The sequence below is a fragment of the Ranitomeya imitator genome, chromosome 4 (genome assembly GCF_032444005.1).
Source record: "Ranitomeya imitator isolate aRanImi1 chromosome 4, aRanImi1.pri, whole genome shotgun sequence".
NCBI classification, from domain to species: Eukaryota; Metazoa; Chordata; class Amphibia; order Anura; family Dendrobatidae; genus Ranitomeya; species Ranitomeya imitator.
In genome coordinates, this window is record NC_091285.1 from 661030659 (window position 1) to 661053471 (window position 22813).

A 22813-nucleotide genomic window follows, 5' to 3' on the forward strand; every position below is an offset into this window, starting at 1 on the left:
GCCTAAGCCCGGACATCATCCCCAGGGCCCGGTGCCGAAATAGGAGCCCCTCTGCGGACCCTCCGGTAAGCAGCGCTGTTCCCTCCACCTCACAGCGCGGCGCCGGGAGGAATCCTCCAGTGCGGCGGGGCCTACAACGGGGGGTGGATCCTTCCTCCCCTCCTTCAGTGTCCGGGCGGCAGGAGCAGGAGCCGGTACGGCGGCCGCCAGCATGCCCGCTGGCGCCGCTCAGCGTGGGAGGCAGCGACAGCCGAGGAGACGGGGGTCAGGTGCGGTGGCCCCTCAGCGCCGAGGATTATGCGGGCGGCAGTCGGCTGGCCCTGGCATCAGCGTGCGGCCTTCTGCAGTGCACAGCTCTGGAGTCTTCAACGCAGCAGCGCCCTCTGCTGGTGGTGGCCTGGATATTGCAAGTTCTGCGCCCTCTGCTGGTGTTGGCCGGGATTTTCCTGCAGCTGCGCCCTCTGCTGGTGATGGCCGGGATTTTCCTGGATCTGCGCCCTCTGCTGGTGATGGCTGGAACTTTCCTGGATCTGCGTCCTCTGCTGGTGGTGGCGGAAATTTTCCGGATTCCGGCAGGCGACATTCCGTCGCTTCGGTACGCAGTGCCGGGGACGTATCCGTGGCAAGGAGCCGCACATCTTCCATCGGGCGGCAGGATGCTGGCTCGGCCTTTTCCCTTTCCGCAGCACCAGGGCAGTCGACGGCATCACCGAGTCGCCAGGACACGGATACGGCCGCCAGGAGTTCGGCGGGCAACATCGCGGATCAAGCCGGTCGGGATGCAGGACACCTTCGGCTGGGAGCTGGATCTTCGGCTGCTGGGCTCACAGCACCCAGGCAGCTAGGTGAGAACATTTTCCCTATCTTTAATTTGCCAGGCATAGTTTCCCCTGAAGCTAGGAATAGTGACATTACTTCGGGAGTTGCTAGCGGGGGTATGGGTTTAATCCTTAGAGGTTTAGGGGAGCTAGCGGGCTTGTGGGGGTCCGGTCTTAGCAGGGGGTCTTTGCCGTCAGCTGCTTGGTTGGGAAATACGGGGTCGTTTGAGGGGTCTAGACAGTTGTCTGAAGTTACGGGTACATCCAGCAGTGCGGGTCCTGCGGCAGACACGGGGAGCTCATCAAGGGAGAAGGACGGAACAGCACCAGGGCCTGGGTCAGGAATTGATGCACTAGGTGAGGGAGCTTTGCAGGATAAGGAAAAGGAGGATGTACCGCAACTAGACGATGCGGCTAGGGGGGAGGTCTATGTCTGCTTCGAGGGCCCGTTAGGGGCACATTTAAAACAAGAGGTTAGGGAAAAAATCTGGAAAGGGGAGTACATAGAAATATTTTCTCTTTTACCCCTAGAGAGATTTAATTTGGATAGACCTAGAAGGGAGGACTCTAAAAAAGAAGATGAGGAGAAACGGAGATATAGGCTGATTCCCAGATCATTTTCAAATTGGCTGCAAGCTTTCGCTATTATGGCTAGCGTAATCGGGGAGAAGGCCCCGGAAAATTGCTCGGCATTATTTTGTTACTTAGATGCCATAGGGGAGGCTTACAGGACCTATGGGGGACAGGGTTGGTTACGCTATGACGAACAGTTTCGTCAGCGTAAGGCTTTTAGGCCAAGTATCAGGTGGGATTACAAGGACATAGCGTTGTGGATGAGAGTTATGGTCCCGTCCCGTTTAGGTCAGACCAGCCAGCCTTTTCACGGGGGCGCCGGGAGTTCAGGGCAGTCAGGACACTCGGCGGCTTTGCAGAAGGGACTGTGTTTCGCCTTCAATGATGGCATATGCAGATTCGGGAGCAAGTGTAAATATAGGCACGAGTGTTCAACCTGCGGGGGGTGCATAGCGCTTCAAAATGTTTCAGGGGTAACAGGCAAAAAGTTGGAGATTCAGCTGACAAAAGGGGTGACTCCGGTGCAGTGGGTCGTGATGGAGGCCTTTCTAAGTAGATACCCTGATAGGTCAGCTGCAGTTTTATTGCGCGACGGTTTTAAGGAGGGTTTCAAAATCCCTTATGTTGAGCAGGATGTTAGTTTAAAAAGAAAAAATTTGAAATCGGCGTTACAATTCCCGGAGGTCGTGTCGGAGAAGTTGAATAAGGAAGTTGCTCTGGGAAGAATGGCAGGCCCGTTTGTCGCCCCTCCGATTGCAAATCTGAGGGTGTCACCTCTTGGCGTGGTCCCTAAGAAAGAACCTAATAAATTTAGGTTAATCCATCACCTGTCATTTCCGAAGGGATCTTCGGTTAATGATGGTATTGATCCCGAGTTGAGTTCGGTGTCGTACTTATCATTCGATTCAGCGATGGAGTGGGTTAGAGCATGTGGAAAGGGGGCTAAGCTGGCTAAGACCGACATCGAAGCGGCCTTTCGTTTGTTGCCAGTTCATACTGACAGTTTGCATTTATTGGGTTGTTTTTGGGATGGCGGCTTCTTTGTTGATCGTTGTCTTCCCATGGGTTGCTCGATTTCATGTGCTTACTTTGAGGCCTTCAGCACGTTCCTAGAATGGGTGGTGAAAGATGTGTCTGGGATACGCTCATGTTCGCACTATCTGGATGACTTTCTGTTTATAGGGCCAGCGGAATCAGCAGATTGTTCGATTTTGTTGCATACAATGGAGAGTGTGACAAAAAACTTCGGGGTGCCTTTGGCGGAGGATAAAACAGTTGGTCCGGTGACAGTGTTGAGCTTCCTAGGCATTGAAATCGACACGGTAGCAATGGAATGTAGGCTACCTGCAGACAAGGTTACCGCGTTGCGCCAAGATGTGGTTAATACGATTGGTTTGAAGAAGATAAATTTGCGCAGTTTGCAATCGTTGTTAGGGAAACTGAACTTTGCATGTAGGATCATGCCGATGGGTCGAGCGTTCTGCCGCCGCCTATCCTTGGCAACAGTAGGGGTAAAGTCCCCTTTGCATTTCATCAGGATAAAGAAAGAGTTTCGGGACGATTTGAAGATGTGGGCGGATTTTCTGGACGAGTACAATGGCAGATCTCTGTGGATTCAGCCGGTGGCAGATGCTACCTCCTTGGGCATTTTGGTGCATGTCGTTGAAATGAGTGGCTTTGGTCTTTTCTTTCATGGTAGCTGGTCAGCAGCGGCTTGGCCGGAAGAATGGAAGGAGGAGGGGTTAACAAACAACCGGCTACTGTTGCATTTGTTCCCCAGGGTAGTTGCGTTGGCCCTGTGGGGTGACAAATTGAGGAATTTGAAGATTTCTTTTCATTGTGAGCATGTTGGAACGGTGACGGCGGTAAACTCGTTGTCAGCGGCTACGCCTGCAGTAGTGAAGGTCTTGCAGCACTTGGTTTTCCTGGGTCTTAAGTTTAACTTATGGATTGTATCTGAAGTTAGCTTGTCAGCGCCTGATCCAATAGTTGTTGCTCTTTCTCAATTTCAGTGGCAGCTTTTCCGGGATTTGGCACCACAGGCGGAGAGCGCGGGCTGGGATTGTCCAGTGGAGTTGTGGAACCTGCCGCGAGGGCCGTAACAGAGTTATTTACCAAATCGCTCGCGGATTCATCTTGGTCTCATTATAATCAGGCTTGGAGCTTGTGGGAATCCTGGATGTCAAGTATGGACCAGGATATGGAGGAGGAGTATGGTTTGTTGTTGTTCTTAGGTCATCATTGGGAGGCAGGTTGGTCCGTGATACGTTTGAATAAGTTTCTGGCGGGGCTAGCCTTCAACCTTAAATGGAGGGGGGGTAAGGATATAACGAAATCCTTCTTGGTTCGGCAAGTTGTTCGGGGTTGGAAGAAAGGCTGGAAGGCTTCGGACGGTCGCCGACCCGTATCTTATGAGGTGCTCTCAGCCATTGAGCGGAAGTTGCAAGAGGTGTGTTTTTCCGAATGGGAAGTGGTTCTGTTCCGTGCAGCCTTTTCTTTGGCCTTCTTTGGGGCATTTCGGTTAGGTGAGTTGGTTAGCCCGTCCGTTAGTAAAAAAGGTATTTTGTTAAGAGAAAACGTGGATGTCGAAGGGAATAAGGTGGTAGTGTTTATTAAGGCTTCCAAAACGGACGTGTATGGGAAAGGGTGCAAAGTGGTGTTGTTCAATGTTGAAGGATCCCCGGTGTGCCCGGTGGCATCCGTGAAGAAGTACATGGCAAAGGGCGGGGTGTTAGACGAGCCATTCTTGGTGCACGAAAATGGGTCTTTCTTGTCCCGTTTTCAGTTTATTTCTGTTTTTAGGAAATGTTTGGCGGCAGCGGGCTTACCTGCAACACAATATAGTGGTCACTCCTTCAGGATCGGGGCAGCGACTGAGGCCGCTAGGTGGGGCCTTGGTGAGGATGTGGTTCGGAGAATTGGGAGGTGGGAATCTTCAAGATTCCAGTCGTATGTTCGCCCAAACCTATTGTGAGTTAGAAGCTGTGTTAAGTTAATTGTTTGTTGCCTTTCTTTCTGTGTTGCAGGGCCTGATCCGATGCTCGTCTGGATCATGGGGCATTCGTATGTTGTATGGGCTGCGTTGCGTGCTGCGGTTCGTCCGGACGGTCGTCAGTTGGGTCTTTCTCGAGAGACAGTGACTTTACGATGGATCGGTAAAAGGGGGATGGTGTGGAAGGAATGGTTACCTGAATTTCATCGTTTTGTTAGACTGGATAGAGTGCCGGAGATCGTGGTGATACATTTAGGGGGGAATGATTTGGCTAAACGGTCTTGTAGGGAGCTGATTAAGGATATCAAATTCGATATCCTGAGGTTCTGGGTCATGTTTCCAAAAGTGTTGTTGGTGTGGTCCGACATCATTCCCCGTAAAAGATGGAGAGGTGCTAGATCACACGAGGGGGTGAACAGGGCCCGGATTAAAATAAACAGGGCCATATCTCGGTTTATGGTGAGGAATGGCGCGTTGGCCGTGAGACATGTGGACTTGGAATCGGGTCAAGGAGCTTACTGGAGAGCTGATGGCGTGCACCTGAACGCGGTGGGTAATGATATGTGGTGTTTGGCTATCCGTAGTGGCATTGAATTAAGCTTGAAGGTGTGGAGGGACATGAATGGCTAAGGTGTCAGGCCATTCGTGTTCGTGGCGGGGGTGGAAGTCCTCGAAGTCGGTGGAAATGGTAAATCGTGGTTCAATGGGGTGGGGATCTTGAGAGGTCCTGGACACCCCATGAGAGAATTTAACAAGGCGCGGTACGGTTATTCCGCGTGAGGTGGATTTATGGACCCCTGGCATGGGGGTGGGTTCGGTGGACCAGGATTGGTTGTTATCTATCCCTGAGCTGGTGCTTTACGGCTGGGGGTAAGACTCATCCTGGGCTGAACATTGTGGAGTTTTTGGGATACTGAGTTTTTTATAACTTTGGGGCTTCGAGGACCGCCCCTCCTATTCTGGGTTGTCATAAAAGTTCTGTTATCTTTTATTTAATAAAATGGCTGCTGTGGCCAATTAAATCCAACATATGTCTCCGTCTGCTGTTTTGAGTACGTTAGAAGTTTATTCTTTAGATTGTTAAGAGATCTGTTTAAGGGGGTTGGGGTAATTTTTTCCAGGTCACGGAACTCACGTATACCCTATGTCATGTGATGTTTGGTCTCTGGGTAGTGGTAAAATCCTGATAAAAGATATGGCAGCGATCTCAACCTTTTGCGATCTTCAGGGGTAAAGATATCACATAAGTTGGGAATTTCATAAAATTCTGAACGGCTGAGGGCATCCCACAAGCAGACTCACGTGAGGTCATCACGAGAGTAAAGTGGGTGTAACTTAGTATGGCGGTATTCAGTCACTATTTTGTGTTATTATGTGGTCATGGTATTGTGGTAATCAGTCATTATTTGGTGTTTTTATGTTGGGATGGTGTTCAGTCACTATTTGGTGATTTTATGTGGTAATTGTATGGCGGTGTTCAGTCATTATATGCTGTTATTATGTGGTGATGGTATGGCAGTATTCTGTCGCTATTTTAGGTTATTATGTTTGTGTTGCATGGCGATATTCAGTCAGTTTACAGTGTTATTATGTGGTGATTGTATGGCGGTATTCAGTCACTATTTGGTGTTATTATGTGGTGGTGGTTTGGCGATATTTTATCACATTTGTTGTTAGTATATGGTGACGGTTTGGCGGTATTCAGTCACGACTCAATACAGAGCCCGGATAGCTCAGTCGGTAGAGCATCAGACTTTTAATCTGAGGGTCCAGGGTTCAAGTCCCTGTTCGGGCGGATGCTTTTAATAAAGCGGAAAACAATAAACGCTATAATTTAAGGATGTGAGAAAACTACTGAAAAACAAATGATGGTGACTATTCAGAAAAATATCTTGGTTACCGTAGTTTCTTTGATTTCAGCTAGTTTATGACAGTATAGAGCCGTGACCATGTTCTGCTCGGTTGCTTTTTTGGCACCAGCAGCAAGTGATCACTGGTAATGTTATGTACCATGGCTATGGTATGATGGTACTCAGTCACTGTTTAGCACTATTACTTGGTTCTGTTATGGTGATATTCAGAAGATGCTTATTTTCATAACTGTAACTCCTGCCTATAAGCCACAAATCAATAGTAGACAGATCGCTAACAACAGCCATGTGATGTTTGGTCTCTGGGTAGTGGTAAAATCCTGATAAAAGATATGGCGGCGATCTGAACCTTTTGCGATCTTCAGGGGTAAAGATATCACATAAGTTGGGAATTTCATAAAATTCTGAACGGCTGAGGGCATCCCACAAGCAGACTCACGTGAGGTCATCACGAGAGTAAAGTGGGTGTAACTTAGTATGGCGGTATTCAGTCACTATTTTGTGTTATTATGTGGTCATGGTATTGTGGTAATCAGTCATTATTTGGTGTTTTTATGTTGGGATGGTGTTCAGTCACTATTTGGTGATTTTATGTGGTAATTGTATGGCGGTGTTCAGTCATTATATGCTGTTATTATGTGGTGATGGTATGGCAGTATTCTGTCGCTATTTTAGGTTATTATGTTTGTGTTGCATGGCGATATTCAGTCAGTTTACAGTGTTATTATGTGGTGATTGTATGGCGGTATTCAGTCACTATTTGGTGTTATTATGTGGTGGTGGTTTGGCGATATTTTATCACATTTGTTGTTAGTATATGGTGACGGTTTGGCGGTATTCAGTCATGACTCGATACAGAGCCCAGATAGCTCAGTCGGTAGAGCATCAGACTTTAAATCTGAGGGTCCAGGGTTCAAGTCCCTGTTCGGGCGGATGCTTTTAATAAAGCGGAAAACAATAAACGCTATAATTTAAGGATGTGAGAAAACTACTGAAAAACAAATGATGGTGACTATTCAGAAAAATATCTTGGTTACCGTAGTTTCTTTGATTTCAGCTAGTTTATGACAGTATAGAGCCGTGACCATGTTCTGCTCGGTTGCTTTTTTGGCACCAGCAGCAAGTGATCACTGGTAATGTTATGTACCATGGCTATGGTATGATGGTACTCAGTCACTGTTTAGCACTATTACTTGGTTCTGTTATGGTGATATTCAGAAGATGCTTATTTTCATAACTGTAACTCCTGCCTATAAGCCACAAATCAATAGTAGACAGATCGCTAACAACAGCCATGTGATGTTTGGTCTCTGGGTAGTGGTAAAATCCTGATAAAAGATATGGCAGCGATCTCAACCTTTTGCGATCTTCAGGGGTAAAGATATCACATAAGTTGGGAATTTCATAAAATTCTGAACGGCTGAGGGCATCCCACAAGCAGACTCACGTGAGGTCATCACGAGAGTAAAGTGGGTGTAACTTAGTATGGCGGTATTCAGTCACTATTTTGTGTTATTATGTGGTCATGGTATTGTGGTAATCAGTCATTATTTGGTGTTTTTATGTTGGGATGGTGTTCAGTCACTATTTGGTGATTTTATGTGGTAATTGTATGGCGGTGTTCAGTCATTATATGCTGTTATTATGTGGTGATGGTATGGCAGTATTCTGTCGCTATTTTAGGTTATTATGTTTGTGTTGCATGGCGATATTCAGTCAGTTTACAGTGTTATTATGTGGTGATTGTATGGCGGTATTCAGTCACTATTTGGTGTTATTATGTGGTGGTGGTTTGGCGATATTTTATCACATTTGTTGTTAGTATATGGTGACGGTTTGGCGGTATTCAGTCACGACTCGATACAGAGCCCGGATAGCTCAGTCGGTAGAGCATCAGACTTTTAATCTGAGGGTCCAGGGTTCAAGTCCCTGTTCGGGCGGATGCTTATAATAAAGCGGAAAACAATAAACGCTATAATTTAAGGATGTGAGAAAACTACTGAAAAACAAATGATGGTGACTATTCAGAAAAATATCTTGGTTACCGTAGTTTCTTTGATTTCAGCTAGTTTATGACAGTATAGAGCCGTGACCATGTTCTGCTCGGTTGCTTTTTTGGCACCAGCAGCAAGTGATCACTGGTAATGTTATGTACCATGGCTATGGTATGATGGTACTCAGTCACTGTTTAGCACTATTACTTGGTTCTGTTATGGTGATATTCAGAAGATGCTTATTTTCATAACTGTAACTCCTGCCTATAAGCCACAAATCAATAGTAGACAGATCGCTAACAACAGCCAAGAAAGGCCGTACTGGGGGCCCACGGCACGTAAAGGGAGGCCGCCATGACGGGGTTACGTGGGACCTGGGGAGCTGGAGCAGTTAGAAGGGATACGGTGGTAAGGGGTTAACTGGGAACTTGAGGGGTGGCTTTAGGGGCATTTTTTGAAAATAAGGGGTGGAACTAGGGGACTGTGGGGAGGGGGCACATAAAAAGGGGCACGCTCCTCACGCAGGCATCCATTTTAGGTGCCTGCGTGACAAGTGAGGAATCTCTGTCACACTTACCAGAATGGACGTTGAAGCGATCCTCCAGCGTCTCCGGACGGCAGCCAGCTCCCAGGGGACAGATTGGCTGAATGCATCCGTTAACAGCCTTCTCCAGGGGAGCACCATCGCAGACACCGCAGGACGGGCGCCGGCCGCGGAGGACTAGGCCTCCGGCGCGCCTAAGCCCGGACATCATCCCCAGGGCCCGGTGCCGAAATAGGAGCCCCTCTGCGGACCCTCCGGTAAGCAGCGCTGTTCCCTCCACCTCACAGCGCGGCGCCGGGAGGAATCCTCCAGTGCGGCGGTGCCTACAACGGGGGGTGGATCCTTCCTCCCCTCCTTCAGTGTCCGGGCGGCAGGAGCAGGAGCCGTTACGGCGGCCGCCAGCATGCCCGCTGGCGCCGCTCAGCGTGGGAGGCAGCGACAGCCGAGGAGACGGGGGTCAGGTGCGGTGGCCCCTCAGCGCCGAGGATTATGCGGGCGGCAGTCGGCTGGCCCTGGCATCAGCGTGCGGCCTTCTGCAGTGCACAGCTCTGGAGTCTTCAACGCAGCAGCGCCCTCTGCTGGTGGTGGCCTGGATATTGCAAGTTCTGCGCCCTCTGCTGGTGTTGGCCGGGATTTTCCTGCAGCTGCGCCCTCTGCTGGTGATGGCCGGGATTTTCCTGGATCTGCGCCCTCTGCTGGTGATGGCTGGAACTTTCCTGGATCTGCGTCCTCTGCTGGTGGTGGCGGAAATTTTCCGGATTCCGGCAGGCGACATTCCGTCGCTTCGGTACGCAGTGCCGGGGACGTATCCGTGGCAAGGAGCCGCACATCTTCCATCGGGCGGCAGGATGCTGGCTCGGCCTTTTCCCTTTCCGCAGCACCAGGGCAGTCGACGGCATCACCGAGTCGCCAGGACACGGATACGGCCGCCAGGAGTTCGGCGGGCAACATCGCGGATCAAGCCGGTCGGGATGCAGGACACCTTCGGCTGGGAGCTGGATCTTCGGCTGCTGGGCTCACAGCACCCAGGCAGCTAGGTGAGAACATTTTCCCTATCTTTAATTTGCCAGGCATAGTTTCCCCTGAAGCTAGGAATAGTGACATTACTTCGGGAGTTGCTAGCGGGGGTATGGGTTTAATCCTTAGAGGTTTAGGGGAGCTAGCGGGCTTGTGGGGGTCCGGTCTTAGCAGGGGGTCTTTGCCGTCAGCTGCTTGGTTGGGAAATACGGGGTCGTTTGAGGGGTCTAGACAGTTGTCTGAAGTTACGGGTACATCCAGCAGTGCGGGTCCTGCGGCAGACACGGGGAGCTCATCAAGGGAGAAGGACGGAACAGCACCAGGGCCTGGGTCAGGAATTGATGCACCAGGTGAGGGAGCTTTGCAGGATAAGGAAAAGGAGGATGTACCGCAACTAGACGATGCGGCTAGGGGGGAGGTCTATGTCTGCTTCGAGGGCCCGTTAGGGGCACATTTAAAACAAGAGGTTAGGGAAAAAATCTGGAAAGGGGAGTACATAGAAATATTTTCTCTTTTACCCCTAGAGAGATTTAATTTGGATAGACCTAGAAGGGAGGACTCTAAAAAAGAAGATGAGGAGAAACGGAGATATAGGCTGATTCCCAGATCATTTTCAAATTGGCTGCAAGCTTTCGCTATTATGGCTAGCGTAATCGGGGAGAAGGCCCCGGAAAATTGCTCGGCATTATTTTGTTACTTAGATGCCATAGGGGAGGCTTACAGGACCTATGGGGGACAGGGTTGGTTACGCTATGACGAACAGTTTCGTCAGCGTAAGGCTTTTAGGCCAAGTATCAGGTGGGATTACAAGGACATAGCGTTGTGGATGAGAGTTATGGTCCCGTCCCGTTTAGGTCAGACCAGCCAGCCTTTTCACGGGGGCGCCGGGAGTTCAGGGCAGTCAGGACACTCGGCGGCTTTGCAGAAGGGACTGTGTTTCGCCTTCAATGATGGCATATGCAGATTCGGGAGCAAGTGTAAATATAGGCACGAGTGTTCAACCTGCGGGGGGTGCATAGCGCTTCAAAATGTTTCAGGGGTAACAGGCAAAAAGTTGGAGATTCAGCTGACAAAAGGGGTGACTCCGGTGCAGTGGGTCGTGATGGAGGCCTTTCTAAGTAGATACCCTGATAGGTCAGCTGCAGTTTTATTGCGCGACGGTTTTAAGGAGGGTTTCAAAATCCCTTATGTTGAGCAGGATGTTAGTTTAAAAAGAAAAAATTTGAAATCGGCGTTACAATTCCCGGAGGTCGTGTCGGAGAAGTTGAATAAGGAAGTTGCTCTGGGAAGAATGGCAGGCCCGTTTGTCGCCCCTCCGATTGCAAATCTGAGGGTGTCACCTCTTGGCGTGGTCCCTAAGAAAGAACCTAATAAATTTAGGTTAATCCATCACCTGTCATTTCCGAAGGGATCTTCGGTTAATGATGGTATTGATCCCGAGTTGAGTTCGGTGTCGTACTTATCATTCGATTCAGCGATGGAGTGGGTTAGAGCATGTGGAAAGGGGGCTAAGCTGGCTAAGACCGACATCGAAGCGGCCTTTCGTTTGTTGCCAGTTCATACTGACAGTTTGCATTTATTGGGTTGTTTTTGGGATGGCGGCTTCTTTGTTGATCGTTGTCTTCCCATGGGTTGCTCGATTTCATGTGCTTACTTTGAGGCCTTCAGCACGTTCCTAGAATGGGTGGTGAAAGATGTGTCTGGGATACGCTCATGTTCGCACTATCTGGATGACTTTCTGTTTATAGGGCCAGCGGAATCAGCAGATTGTTCGATTTTGTTGCATACAATGGAGAGTGTGACAAAAAACTTCGGGGTGCCTTTGGCGGAGGATAAAACAGTTGGTCCGGTGACAGTGTTGAGCTTCCTAGGCATTGAAATCGACACGGTAGCAATGGAATGTAGGCTACCTGCAGACAAGGTTACCGCGTTGCGCCAAGATGTGGTTAATACGATTGGTTTGAAGAAGATAAATTTGCGCAGTTTGCAATCGTTGTTAGGGAAACTGAACTTTGCATGTAGGATCATGCCGATGGGTCGAGCGTTCTGCCGCCGCCTATCCTTGGCAACAGTAGGGGTAAAGTCCCCTTTGCATTTCATCAGGATAAAGAAAGAGTTTCGGGACGATTTGAAGATGTGGGCGGATTTTCTGGACGAGTACAATGGCAGATCTCTGTGGATTCAGCCGGTGGCAGATGCTACCTCCTTGGGCATTTTGGTGCATGTCGTTGAAATGAGTGGCTTTGGTCTTTTCTTTCATGGTAGCTGGTCAGCAGCGGCTTGGCCGGAAGAATGGAAGGAGGAGGGGTTAACAAACAACCGGCTACTGTTGCATTTGTTCCCCAGGGTAGTTGCGTTGGCCCTGTGGGGTGACAAATTGAGGAATTTGAAGATTTCTTTTCATTGTGAGCATGTTGGAACGGTGACGGCGGTAAACTCGTTGTCAGCGGCTACGCCTGCAGTAGTGAAGGTCTTGCAGCACTTGGTTTTCCTGGGTCTTAAGTTTAACTTATGGATTGTATCTGAAGTTAGCTTGTCAGCGCCTGATCCAATAGTTGTTGCTCTTTCTCAATTTCAGTGGCAGCTTTTCCGGGATTTGGCACCACAGGCGGAGAGCGCGGGCTGGGATTGTCCAGTGGAGTTGTGGAACCTGCCGCGAGGGCCGTAACAGAGTTATTTACCAAATCGCTCGCGGATTCATCTTGGTCTCATTATAATCAGGCTTGGAGCTTGTGGGAATCCTGGATGTCAAGTATGGACCAGGATATGGAGGAGGAGTATGGTTTGTTGTTGTTCTTAGGTCATCATTGGGAGGCAGGTTGGTCCGTGATACGTTTGAATAAGTTTCTGGCGGGGCTAGCCTTCAACCTTAAATGGAGGGGGGGTAAGGATATAACGAAATCCTTCTTGGTTCGGCAAGTTGTTCGGGGTTGGAAGAAAGGCTGGAAGGCTTCGGACGGTCGCCGACCCGTATCTTATGAGGTGCTCTCAGCCATTGAGCGGAAGTTGCAAGAGGTGTGTTTTTCCGAATGGGAAGTGGTTCTGTTCCGTGCAGCCTTTTCTTTGGCCTTCTTTGGGGCATTTCGGTTAGGTGAGTTGGTTAGCCCGTCCGTTAGTAAAAAAGGTATTTTGTTAAGAGAAAACGTGGATGTCGAAGGGAATAAGGTGGTAGTGTTTATTAAGGCTTCCAAAACGGACGTGTATGGGAAAGGGTGCAAAGTGGTGTTGTTCAATGTTGAAGGATCCCCGGTGTGCCCGGTGGCATCCGTGAAGAAGTACATGGCAAAGGGCGGGGTGTTAGACGAGCCATTCTTGGTGCACGAAAATGGGTCTTTCTTGTCCCGTTTTCAGTTTATTTCTGTTTTTAGGAAATGTTTGGCGGCAGCGGGCTTACCTGCAACACAATATAGTGGTCACTCCTTCAGGATCGGGGCAGCGACTGAGGCCGCTAGGTGGGGCCTTGGTGAGGATGTGGTTCGGAGAATTGGGAGGTGGGAATCTTCAAGATTCCAGTCGTATGTTCGCCCAAACCTATTGTGAGTTAGAAGCTGTGTTAAGTTAATTGTTTGTTGCCTTTCTTTCTGTGTTGCAGGGCCTGATCCGATGCTCGTCTGGATCATGGGGCATTCGTATGTTGTATGGGCTGCGTTGCGTGCTGCGGTTCGTCCGGACGGTCGTCAGTTGGGTCTTTCTCGAGAGACAGTGACTTTACGATGGATCGGTAAAAGGGGGATGGTGTGGAAGGAATGGTTACCTGAATTTCATCGTTTTGTTAGACTGGATAGAGTGCCGGAGATCGTGGTGATACATTTAGGGGGGAATGATTTGGCTAAACGGTCTTGTAGGGAGCTGATTAAGGATATCAAATTCGATATCCTGAGGTTCTGGGTCATGTTTCCAAAAGTGTTGTTGGTGTGGTCCGACATCATTCCCCGTAAAAGATGGAGAGGTGCTAGATCACACGAGGGGGTGAACAGGGCCCGGATTAAAATAAACAGGGCCATATCTCGGTTTATGGTGAGGAATGGCGCGCTGGCCGTGAGACATGTGGACTTGGAATCGGGTCAAGGAGCTTACTGGAGAGCTGATGGCGTGCACCTGAACGCGGTGGGTAATGATATGTGGTGTTTGGCTATCCGTAGTGGCATTGAATTAAGCTTGAAGGTGTGGAGGGACATGAATGGCTAAGGTGTCAGGCCATTCGTGTTCGTGGCGGGGGTGGAAGTCCTCGAAGTCGGTGGAAATGGTAAATCGTGGTTCAATGGGGTGGGGATCTTGAGAGGTCCTGGACACCCCATGAGAGAATTTAACAAGGCGCGGTACGGTTATTCCGCGTGAGGTGGATTTATGGACCCCTGGCATGGGGGTGGGTTCGGTGGACCAGGATTGGTTGTTATCTATCCCTGAGCTGGTGCTTTACGGCTGGGGGTAAGACTCATCCTGGGCTGAACATTGTGGAGTTTTTGGGATACTGAGTTTTTTATAACTTTGGGGCTTCGAGGACCGCCCCTCCTATTCTGGGTTGTCATAAAAGTTCTGTTATCTTTTATTTAATAAAATGGCTGCTGTGGCCAATTAAATCCAACATATGTCTCCGTCTGCTGTTTTGAGTACGTTAGAAGTTTATTCTTTAGATTGTTAAGAGATCTGTTTAAGGGGGTTGGGGTAATTTTTTCCAGGTCACGGAACTCACGTATACCCTATGTCATGTGATGTTTGGTCTCTGGGTAGTGGTAAAATCCTGATAAAAGATATGGCAGCGATCTCAACCTTTTGCGATCTTCAGGGGTAAAGATATCACATAAGTTGGGAATTTCATAAAATTCTGAACGGCTGAGGGCATCCCACAAGCAGACTCACGTGAGGTCATCACGAGAGTAAAGTGGGTGTAACTTAGTATGGCGGTATTCAGTCACTATTTTGTGTTATTATGTGGTCATGGTATTGTGGTAATCAGTCATTATTTGGTGTTTTTATGTTGGGATGGTGTTCAGTCACTATTTGGTGATTTTATGTGGTAATTGTATGGCGGTGTTCAGTCATTATATGCTGTTATTATGTGGTGATGGTATGGCAGTATTCTGTCGCTATTTTAGGTTATTATGTTTGTGTTGCATGGCGATATTCAGTCAGTTTACAGTGTTATTATGTGGTGATTGTATGGCGGTATTCAGTCACTATTTGGTGTTATTATGTGGTGGTGGTTTGGCGATATTTTATCACATTTGTTGTTGGTATATGGTGACGGTTTGGCGGTATTCAGTCACGACTCGATACAAAGCCCGGATAGCTCAGTCGGTAGAGCATCAGACTTTTAATCTGAGGGTCCAGGGTTCAAGTCCCTGTTCGGGCGGATGCTTTTAATAAAGCGGAAAACAATAAACGCTATAATTTAAGGATGTGAGAAAACTACTGAAAAACAAATGATGGTGACTATTCAGAAAAATATCTTGGTTACCGTAGTTTCTTTGATTTCAGCTAGTTTATGACAGTATAGAGCCGTGACCATGTTCTGCTCGGTTGCTTTTTTGGCACCAGCAGCAAGTGATCACTGGTAATGTTATGTACCATGGCTATGGTGTGATGGTACTCAGTCACTGTTTAGCACTATTACTTGGTTCTGTTATGGTGATATTCAGAAGATGCTTATTTTCATAACTGTAACTCCTGCCTATAAGCCACAAATCAATAGTAGACAGATCGCTAACAACAGCCATGTGATGTTTGGTCTCTGGGTAGTGGTAAAATCCTGATAAAAGATATGGCGGCGATCTCAACCTTTTGCGATCTTCAGGGGTAAAGATATCACATAAGTTGGGAATTTCATAAAATTCTGAACGGCTGAGGGCATCCCACAAGCAGACTCACGTGAGGTCATCACGAGAGTAAAGTGGGTGTAACTTAGTATGGCGGTATTCAGTCACTATTTTGTGTTATTATGTGGTCATGGTATTGTGGTAATCAGTCATTATTTGGTGTTTTTATGTTGGGATGGTGTTCAGTCACTATTTGGTGATTTTATGTGGTAATTGTATGGCGGTGTTCAGTCATTATATGCTGTTATTATGTGGTGATGGTATGGCAGTATTCTGTCGCTATTTTAGGTTATTATGTTTGTGTTGCATGGCGATATTCAGTCAGTTTACAGTGTTATTATGTGGTGATTGTATGGCGGTATTCAGTCACTATTTGGTGTTATTATGTGGTGGTGGTTTGGCGATATTTTATCACATTTGTTGTTGGTATATGGTGACGGTTTGGCGGTATTCAGTCACGACTCGATACAAAGCCCGGATAGCTCAGTCGGTAGAGCATCAGACTTTTAATCTGAGGGTCCAGGGTTCAAGTCCCTGTTCGGGCGGATGCTTTTAATAAAGCGGAAAACAATAAACGCTATAATTTAAGGATGTGAGAAAACTACTGAAAAACAAATGATGGTGACTATTCAGAAAAATATTTTGGTTACCGTAGTTTCTTTGATTTCAGCTAGTTTATGACAGTATAGAGCCGTGACCATGTTCTGCTCGGTTGCTTTTTTGGCACCAGCAGCAAGTGATCACTGGTAATGTTATGTACGATGGCTATGGTATGATGGTACTCAGTCACTGTTTAGCACTATTACTTGGTTCTGTTATGGTGATATTCAGAAGATGCTTATTTTCATAACTGTAACTCCTGCCTATAAGCCACAAATCAATAGTAGACAGATCGCTAACAACAGCCATGTGATGTTTGGTCTCTGGGTAGTGGTAAAATCCTGATAAAAGATATGGCGGCGATCTGAACCTTTTGCGATCTTCAGGGGTAAAGATATCACATAAGTTGGGAATTTCATAAAATTCTGAACGGCTGAGGGCATCCCACAAGCAGACTCACGTGAGGTCATCACGAGAGTAAAGTGGGTGTAACTTAGTATGGCGGTATTCAGTCACTATTTTGTGTTATTATGTGGTCATGGTATTGTGGTAATCAGTCATTATTTGGTGTTTTTATGTTGGGATGGTGTTCAGTCACTATTTGGTGATTTTATGTGGTAATTGTATGGCGGTGTTCAGTCATTATATGCTGTTATTATGTGGTGATGGTATGGCAGTATTCTGTCGCTATTTTAGGTTATTATGTTTGTGTTGCATGGCGATATTCAGTCAGTTTACAGTGTTATTATGTGGTGATTGTATGGCGGTATTCAGTCACTATTTCGTGTTATTATGTGGTGGTGGTTTGGCGATATTTTATCACATTTGTTGTTAGTATATGGTGACGGTTTGGCGGTATTCAGTCACGACTCGATACAGAGCCCGGATAGCTCAGTCGGTAGAGCATCAGACTTTTAATCTGAGGGTCCAGGGTTCAAGTCCCTGTTCGGGCGGATGCTTTTAATAAAGCGGAAAACAATAAACGCTATAATTTAAGGATGTGAGAAAACTACTGAAAAACAAATGATGGTGACTATTCAGAAAAATATCTTGGTTACCGTAGTTTCTTTGATTTCAGCTAGTTTATGACAGTATAGAGCCGTGACCATGTTCTGCTCGGTTGCTTTTTTGGCACCAGCAGCAAGTGATCACTGGTAATGTTATGTACCATGGCTATGGTATGATGGTACTCAGTCACTGTTTAGCACTATTACTTGGTTCTGTTATGGTGATATTCAGAAGATGCTTATTTTCATAACTGTAACTCCTGCCTATAAGCCACAAATCAATAGTAGACAGATCGCTAACAACAGCCATGTGATGTTTGGTCTCTGGGTAGTGGTAAAATCCTGATAAAAGATATGGCGGCGATCTGAACCTTTTGCGATCTTCAGGGGTAAAGATATCACATAAGTTGGGAATTTCATAAAATTCTGAACGGCTGAGGGCATCCCACAAGCAGACTCACGTGAGGTCATCACGAGAGTAAAGTGGGTGTAACTTAGTATGGCGGTATTCAGTCACTATTTTGTGTTATTATGTGGTCATGGTATTGTGGTAATCAGTCATTATTTGGTGTTTTTATGTTGGGATGGTGTTCAGTCACTATTTGGTGATTTTATGTGGTAATTGTATGGCGGTGTTCAGTCATTATATGCTGTTATTATGTGGTGATGGTATGGCAGTATTCTGTCGCTATTTTAGGTTATTATGTTTGTGTTGCATGGCGATATTCAGTCAGTTTACAGTGTTATTATGTGGTGATTGTATGGCGGTATTCAGTCACTATTTCGTGTTATTATGTGGTGGTGGTTTGGCGATATTTTATCACATTTGTTGTTAGTATATGGTGACGGTTTGGCGGTATTCAGTCACGACTCGATACAGAGCCCGGATAGCTCAGTCGGTAGAGCATCAGACTTTTAATCTGAGGGTCCAGGGTTCAAGTCCCTGTTCGGGCGGATGCTTTTAATAAAGCGGAAAACAATAAACGCTATAATTTAAGGATGTGAGAAAACTACTGAAAAACAAATGATGGTGACTATTCAGAAAAATATCTTGGTTACCGTAGTTTCTTTGATTTCAGCTAGTTTATGACAGTATAGAGCCGTGACCATGTTCTGCTCGGTTGCTTTTTTGGCACCAGCAGCAAGTGATCACTGGTAATGTTATGTACCATGGCTATGGTATGATGGTACTCAGTCACTGTTTAGCACTATTACTTGGTTCTGTTATGGTGATATTCAGAAGATGCTTATTTTCATAACTGTAACTCCTGCCTATAAGCCACAAATCAATAGTAGACAGATCGCTAACAACAGCCATGTGATGTTTGGTCTCTGGGTAGTGGTAAAATCCTGATAAAAGATATGGCGGCGATCTGAACCTTTTGCGATCTTCAGGGGTAAAGATATCACATAAGTTGGGAATTTCATAAAATTCTGAACGGCTGAGGGCATCCCACAAGCAGACTCACGTGAGGTCATCACGAGAGTAAAGTGGGTGTAACTTAGTATGGCGGTATTCAGTCATTATTTGGTGTTTTTATGTTGGGATGGTGTTCAGTCACTATTTGGTGATTTTATGTGGTAATTGTATGGCGGTGTTCAGTCATTATATGCTGTTATTATGTGGTGATGGTATGGCAGTATTCTGTCGCTATTTTAGGTTATTATGTTTGTGTTGCATGGCGATATTCAGTCAGTTTACAGTGTTATTATGTGGTGATTGTATAGCGGTATTCAGTCACTATTTGGTGTTATTATGTGGTGGTGGTTTGGCGATATTTTATCACATTTGTTGTTAGTATATGGTGACGGTTTGGCGGTATTCAGTCACGACTCGATACAGAGCCCGGATAGCTCAGTCGGTAGAGCATCAGACTTTTAATCTGAGGGTCCAGGGTTCAAGTCCCTGTTCGGGCGGATGCTTTTAATAAAGCGGAAAACAATAAACGCTATAATTTAAGGATGTGAGAAAACTACTGAAAAACAAATGATGGTGACTATTCAGAAAAATATCTTGGTTACCGTAGTTTCTTTGATTTCAGCTAGTTTATGACAGTATAGAGCCGTGACCATGTTCTGCTCGGTTGCTTTTTTGGCACCAGCAGCAAGTGATCACTGGTAATGTTATGTACCATGGCTATGGTATGATGGTACTCAGTCACTGTTTAGCACTATTACTTGGTTCTGTTATGGTGATATTCAGAAGATGCTTATTTTCATAACTGTAACTCCTGCCTATAAGCCACAAATCAATAGTAGACAGATCGCTAACAACAGCCATGTGATGTTTGGTCTCTGGGTAGTGGTAAAATCCTGATAAAAGATATGGCGGCGATCTGAACCTTTTGCGATCTTCAGGGGTAAAGATATCACATAAGTTGGGAATTTCATAAAATTCTGAACGGCTGAGGGCATCCCACAAGCAGACTCACGTGAGGTCATCACGAGAGTAAAGTGGGTGTAACTTAGTATGGCGGTATTCAGTCACTATTTTGTGTTATTATGTGGTCATGGTATTGTGGTAATCAGTCATTATTTGGTGTTTTTATGTTGGGATGGTGTTCAGTCACTATTTGGTGATTTTATGTGGTAATTGTATGGCGGTGTTCAGTCATTATATGCTGTTATTATGTGGTGATGGTATGGCAGTATTCTGTCGCTATTTTAGGTTATTATGTTTGTGTTGCATGGCGATATTCAGTCAGTTTACAGTGTTATTATGTGGTGATTGTATGGCGGTATTCAGTCACTATTTGGTGTTATTATGTGGTGGTGGTTTGGCGATATTTTATCACATTTGTTGTTAGTATATGGTGACGGTTTGGCGGTATTCAGTCACGACTCAATACAGAGCCCGGATAGCTCAGTCGGTAGAGCATCAGACTTTTAATCTGAGGGTCCAGGGTTCAAGTCCCTGTTCGGGCGGATGCTTTTAATAAAGCGGAAAACAATAAACGCTATAATTTAAGGATGTGAGAAAACTACTGAAAAACAAATGATGGTGACTATTCAGAAAAATATCTTGGTTACCGTAGTTTCTTTGATTTCAGCTAGTTTATGACAGTATAGAGCCGTGACCATGTTCTGCTCGGTTGCTTTTTTGGCACCAGCAGCAAGTGATCACTGGTAATGTTATGTACCATGGCTATGGTATGATGGTACTCAGTCACTGTTTAGCACTATTACTTGGTTCTGTTATGGTGATATTCAGAAGATGCTTATTTTCATAACTGTAACTCCTGCCTATAAGCCACAAATCAATAGTAGACAGATCGCTAACAACAGCCATGTGATGTTTGGTCTCTGGGTAGTGGTAAAATCCTGATAAAAGATATGGCAGCGATCTCAACCTTTTGCGATCTTCAGGGGTAAAGATATCACATAAGTTGGGAATTTCATAAAATTCTGAACGGCTGAGGGCATCCCACAAGCAGACTCACGTGAGGTCATCACGAGAGTAAAGTGGGTGTAACTTAGTATGGCGGTATTCAGTCACTATTTTGTGTTATTATGTGGTCATGGTATTGTGGTAATCAGTCATTATTTGGTGTTTTTATGTTGGGATGGTGTTCAGTCACTATTTGGTGATTTTATGTGGTAATTGTATGGCGGTGTTCAGTCATTATATGCTGTTATTATGTGGTGATGGTATGGCAGTATTCTGTCGCTATTTTAGGTTATTATGTTTGTGTTGCATGGCGATATTCAGTCAGTTTACAGTGTTATTATGTGGTGATTGTATGGCGGTATTCAGTCACTATTTGGTGTTATTATGTGGTGGTGGTTTGGCGATATTTTATCACATTTGTTGTTAGTATATGGTGACGGTTTGGCGGTATTCAGTCACGACTCGATACAGAGCCCGGATAGCTCAGTCGGTAGAGCATCAGACTTTTAATCTGAGGGTCCAGGGTTCAAGTCCCTGTTCGGGCGGATGCTTTTAATAAAACGGAAAACAATAAACGCTATAATTTAAGGATGTGAGAAAACTACTGAAAAACAAATGATGGTGACTATTCAGAAAAATATCTTGGTTACCGTAGTTTCTTTGATTTCAGCTAGTTTATGACAGTATAGAGCCATGACCATGTTCTGCTCGGTTGCTTTTTTGGCACCAGCAGCAAGTGATCACTGGTAATGTTATGTACCATGGCTATGGTATGATGGTACTCAGTCACTGTTTAGCACTATTACTTGGTTCTGTTATGGTGATATTCAGAAGATGCTTATTTTCATAACTGTAGCTCCTGCCTATAAGCCACAAATCAATAGTAGACAGATCGCTAACAACAGCCATGTGATGTTTGGTCTCTGGGTAGTGGTAAAATCCTGATAAAAGATATGGCGGCGATCTCAACCTTTTGCGATCTTCAGGGGTAAAGATATCACATAAGTTGGGAATTTCATAAAATTCTGAACGGCTGAGGGCATCCCACAAGCAGACTCACGTGAGGTCATCACGAGAGTAAAGTGGGTGTAACTTAGTATGGCGGTATTCAGTCACTATTTTGTGTTATTATGTGGTCATGGTATTGTGGTAATCAGTCATTATTTGGTGTTTTTATGTTGGGATGGTGTTCAGTCACTATTTGGTGATTTTATGTGGTAATTGTATGGCGGTGTTCAGTCATTATATGCTGTTATTATGTGGTGATGGTATGGCAGTATTCTGTCGCTATTTTAGGTTATTATGTTTGTGTTGCATGGCGATATTCAGTCAGTTTACAGTGTTATTATGTGGTGATTGTATGGCGGTATTCAGTCACTATTTGGTGTTATTATGTGGTGGTGGTTTGGCGATATTTTATCACATTTGTTGTTAGTATATGGTGACGGTTTGGCGGTATTCAGTCACGACTCGATACAGAGCCCGGATAGCTCAGTCGGTAGAGCATCAGACTTTTAATCTGAGGGTCCAGGGTTCAAGTCCCTGTTCGGGCGGATGCTTTTAATAAAGCGGAAAACAATAAACGCTATAATTTAAGGATGTGAGAAAACTACTGAAAAACAAATGATGGTGACTATTCAGAAAAATATCTTGGTTACCGTAGTTTCTTTGATTTCAGCTAGTTTATGACAGTATAGAGCCATGACCATGTTCTGCTCGGTTGCTTTTTTGGCACCAGCAGCAAGTGATCACTGGTAATGTTATGTACCATGGCTATGGTATGATGGTACTCAGTCACTGTTTAGCACTATTACTTGGTTCTGTTATGGTGATATTCAGAAGATGCTTATTTTCATAACTGTAACTCCTGCCTATAAGCCACAAATCAATAGTAGACAGATCGCTAACAACAGCCATGTGATGTTTGGTCTCTGGGTAGTGGTAAAATCCTGATAAAAGATATGGCGGCGATCTCAACCTTTTGCGATCTTCAGGGGTAAAGATATCACATAAGTTGGGAATTTCATAAAATTCTGAACGGCTGAGGGCATCCCACAAGCAGACTCACGTGAGGTCATCACGAGAGTAAAGTGGGTGTAACTTAGTATGGCGGTATTCAGTCACTATTTTGTGTTATTACGTGGTCATGGTATTGTGGTAATCAGTCATTATTTGGTGTTTTTATGTTGGGAT

The 22813-nt window shown here is 45.9% G+C and overlaps 10 non-coding genes across 10 annotated transcripts; all 10 read left to right on the forward strand.

Annotated features, from left to right (window-relative positions):
* Positions 1-6105: 6105 nt before the first annotated feature.
* Positions 6106-6178, forward strand: TRNAK-UUU (transfer RNA lysine (anticodon UUU)). The gene has a single exon. It is a non-coding gene; the product is annotated as a tRNA-Lys (tRNA).
* Positions 6179-8121: 1943 nt separating this feature from the next.
* TRNAK-UUU (transfer RNA lysine (anticodon UUU)) lies at positions 8122-8194 on the forward strand. The gene has a single exon. It is a non-coding gene; the product is annotated as a tRNA-Lys (tRNA).
* A 6895-nt stretch (positions 8195-15089) lies between these two features.
* TRNAK-UUU (transfer RNA lysine (anticodon UUU)) lies at positions 15090-15162 on the forward strand. The gene has a single exon. It is a non-coding gene; the product is annotated as a tRNA-Lys (tRNA).
* A 935-nt stretch (positions 15163-16097) lies between these two features.
* On the forward strand, positions 16098-16170 carry TRNAK-UUU (transfer RNA lysine (anticodon UUU)). The gene has a single exon. It is a non-coding gene; the product is annotated as a tRNA-Lys (tRNA).
* A 935-nt stretch (positions 16171-17105) lies between these two features.
* TRNAK-UUU (transfer RNA lysine (anticodon UUU)) lies at positions 17106-17178 on the forward strand. The gene has a single exon. It is a non-coding gene; the product is annotated as a tRNA-Lys (tRNA).
* Positions 17179-18113: 935 nt separating this feature from the next.
* On the forward strand, positions 18114-18186 carry TRNAK-UUU (transfer RNA lysine (anticodon UUU)). The gene has a single exon. It is a non-coding gene; the product is annotated as a tRNA-Lys (tRNA).
* Positions 18187-19076: 890 nt separating this feature from the next.
* Positions 19077-19149, forward strand: TRNAK-UUU (transfer RNA lysine (anticodon UUU)). The gene has a single exon. It is a non-coding gene; the product is annotated as a tRNA-Lys (tRNA).
* A 935-nt stretch (positions 19150-20084) lies between these two features.
* Positions 20085-20157, forward strand: TRNAK-UUU (transfer RNA lysine (anticodon UUU)). Its single transcript has one exon. It is a non-coding gene; the product is annotated as a tRNA-Lys (tRNA).
* A 935-nt stretch (positions 20158-21092) lies between these two features.
* On the forward strand, positions 21093-21165 carry TRNAK-UUU (transfer RNA lysine (anticodon UUU)). Its single transcript has one exon. It is a non-coding gene; the product is annotated as a tRNA-Lys (tRNA).
* Positions 21166-22100: 935 nt separating this feature from the next.
* On the forward strand, positions 22101-22173 carry TRNAK-UUU (transfer RNA lysine (anticodon UUU)). The gene has a single exon. It is a non-coding gene; the product is annotated as a tRNA-Lys (tRNA).
* The last annotated feature ends 640 nt before the right edge of the window (positions 22174-22813 follow it).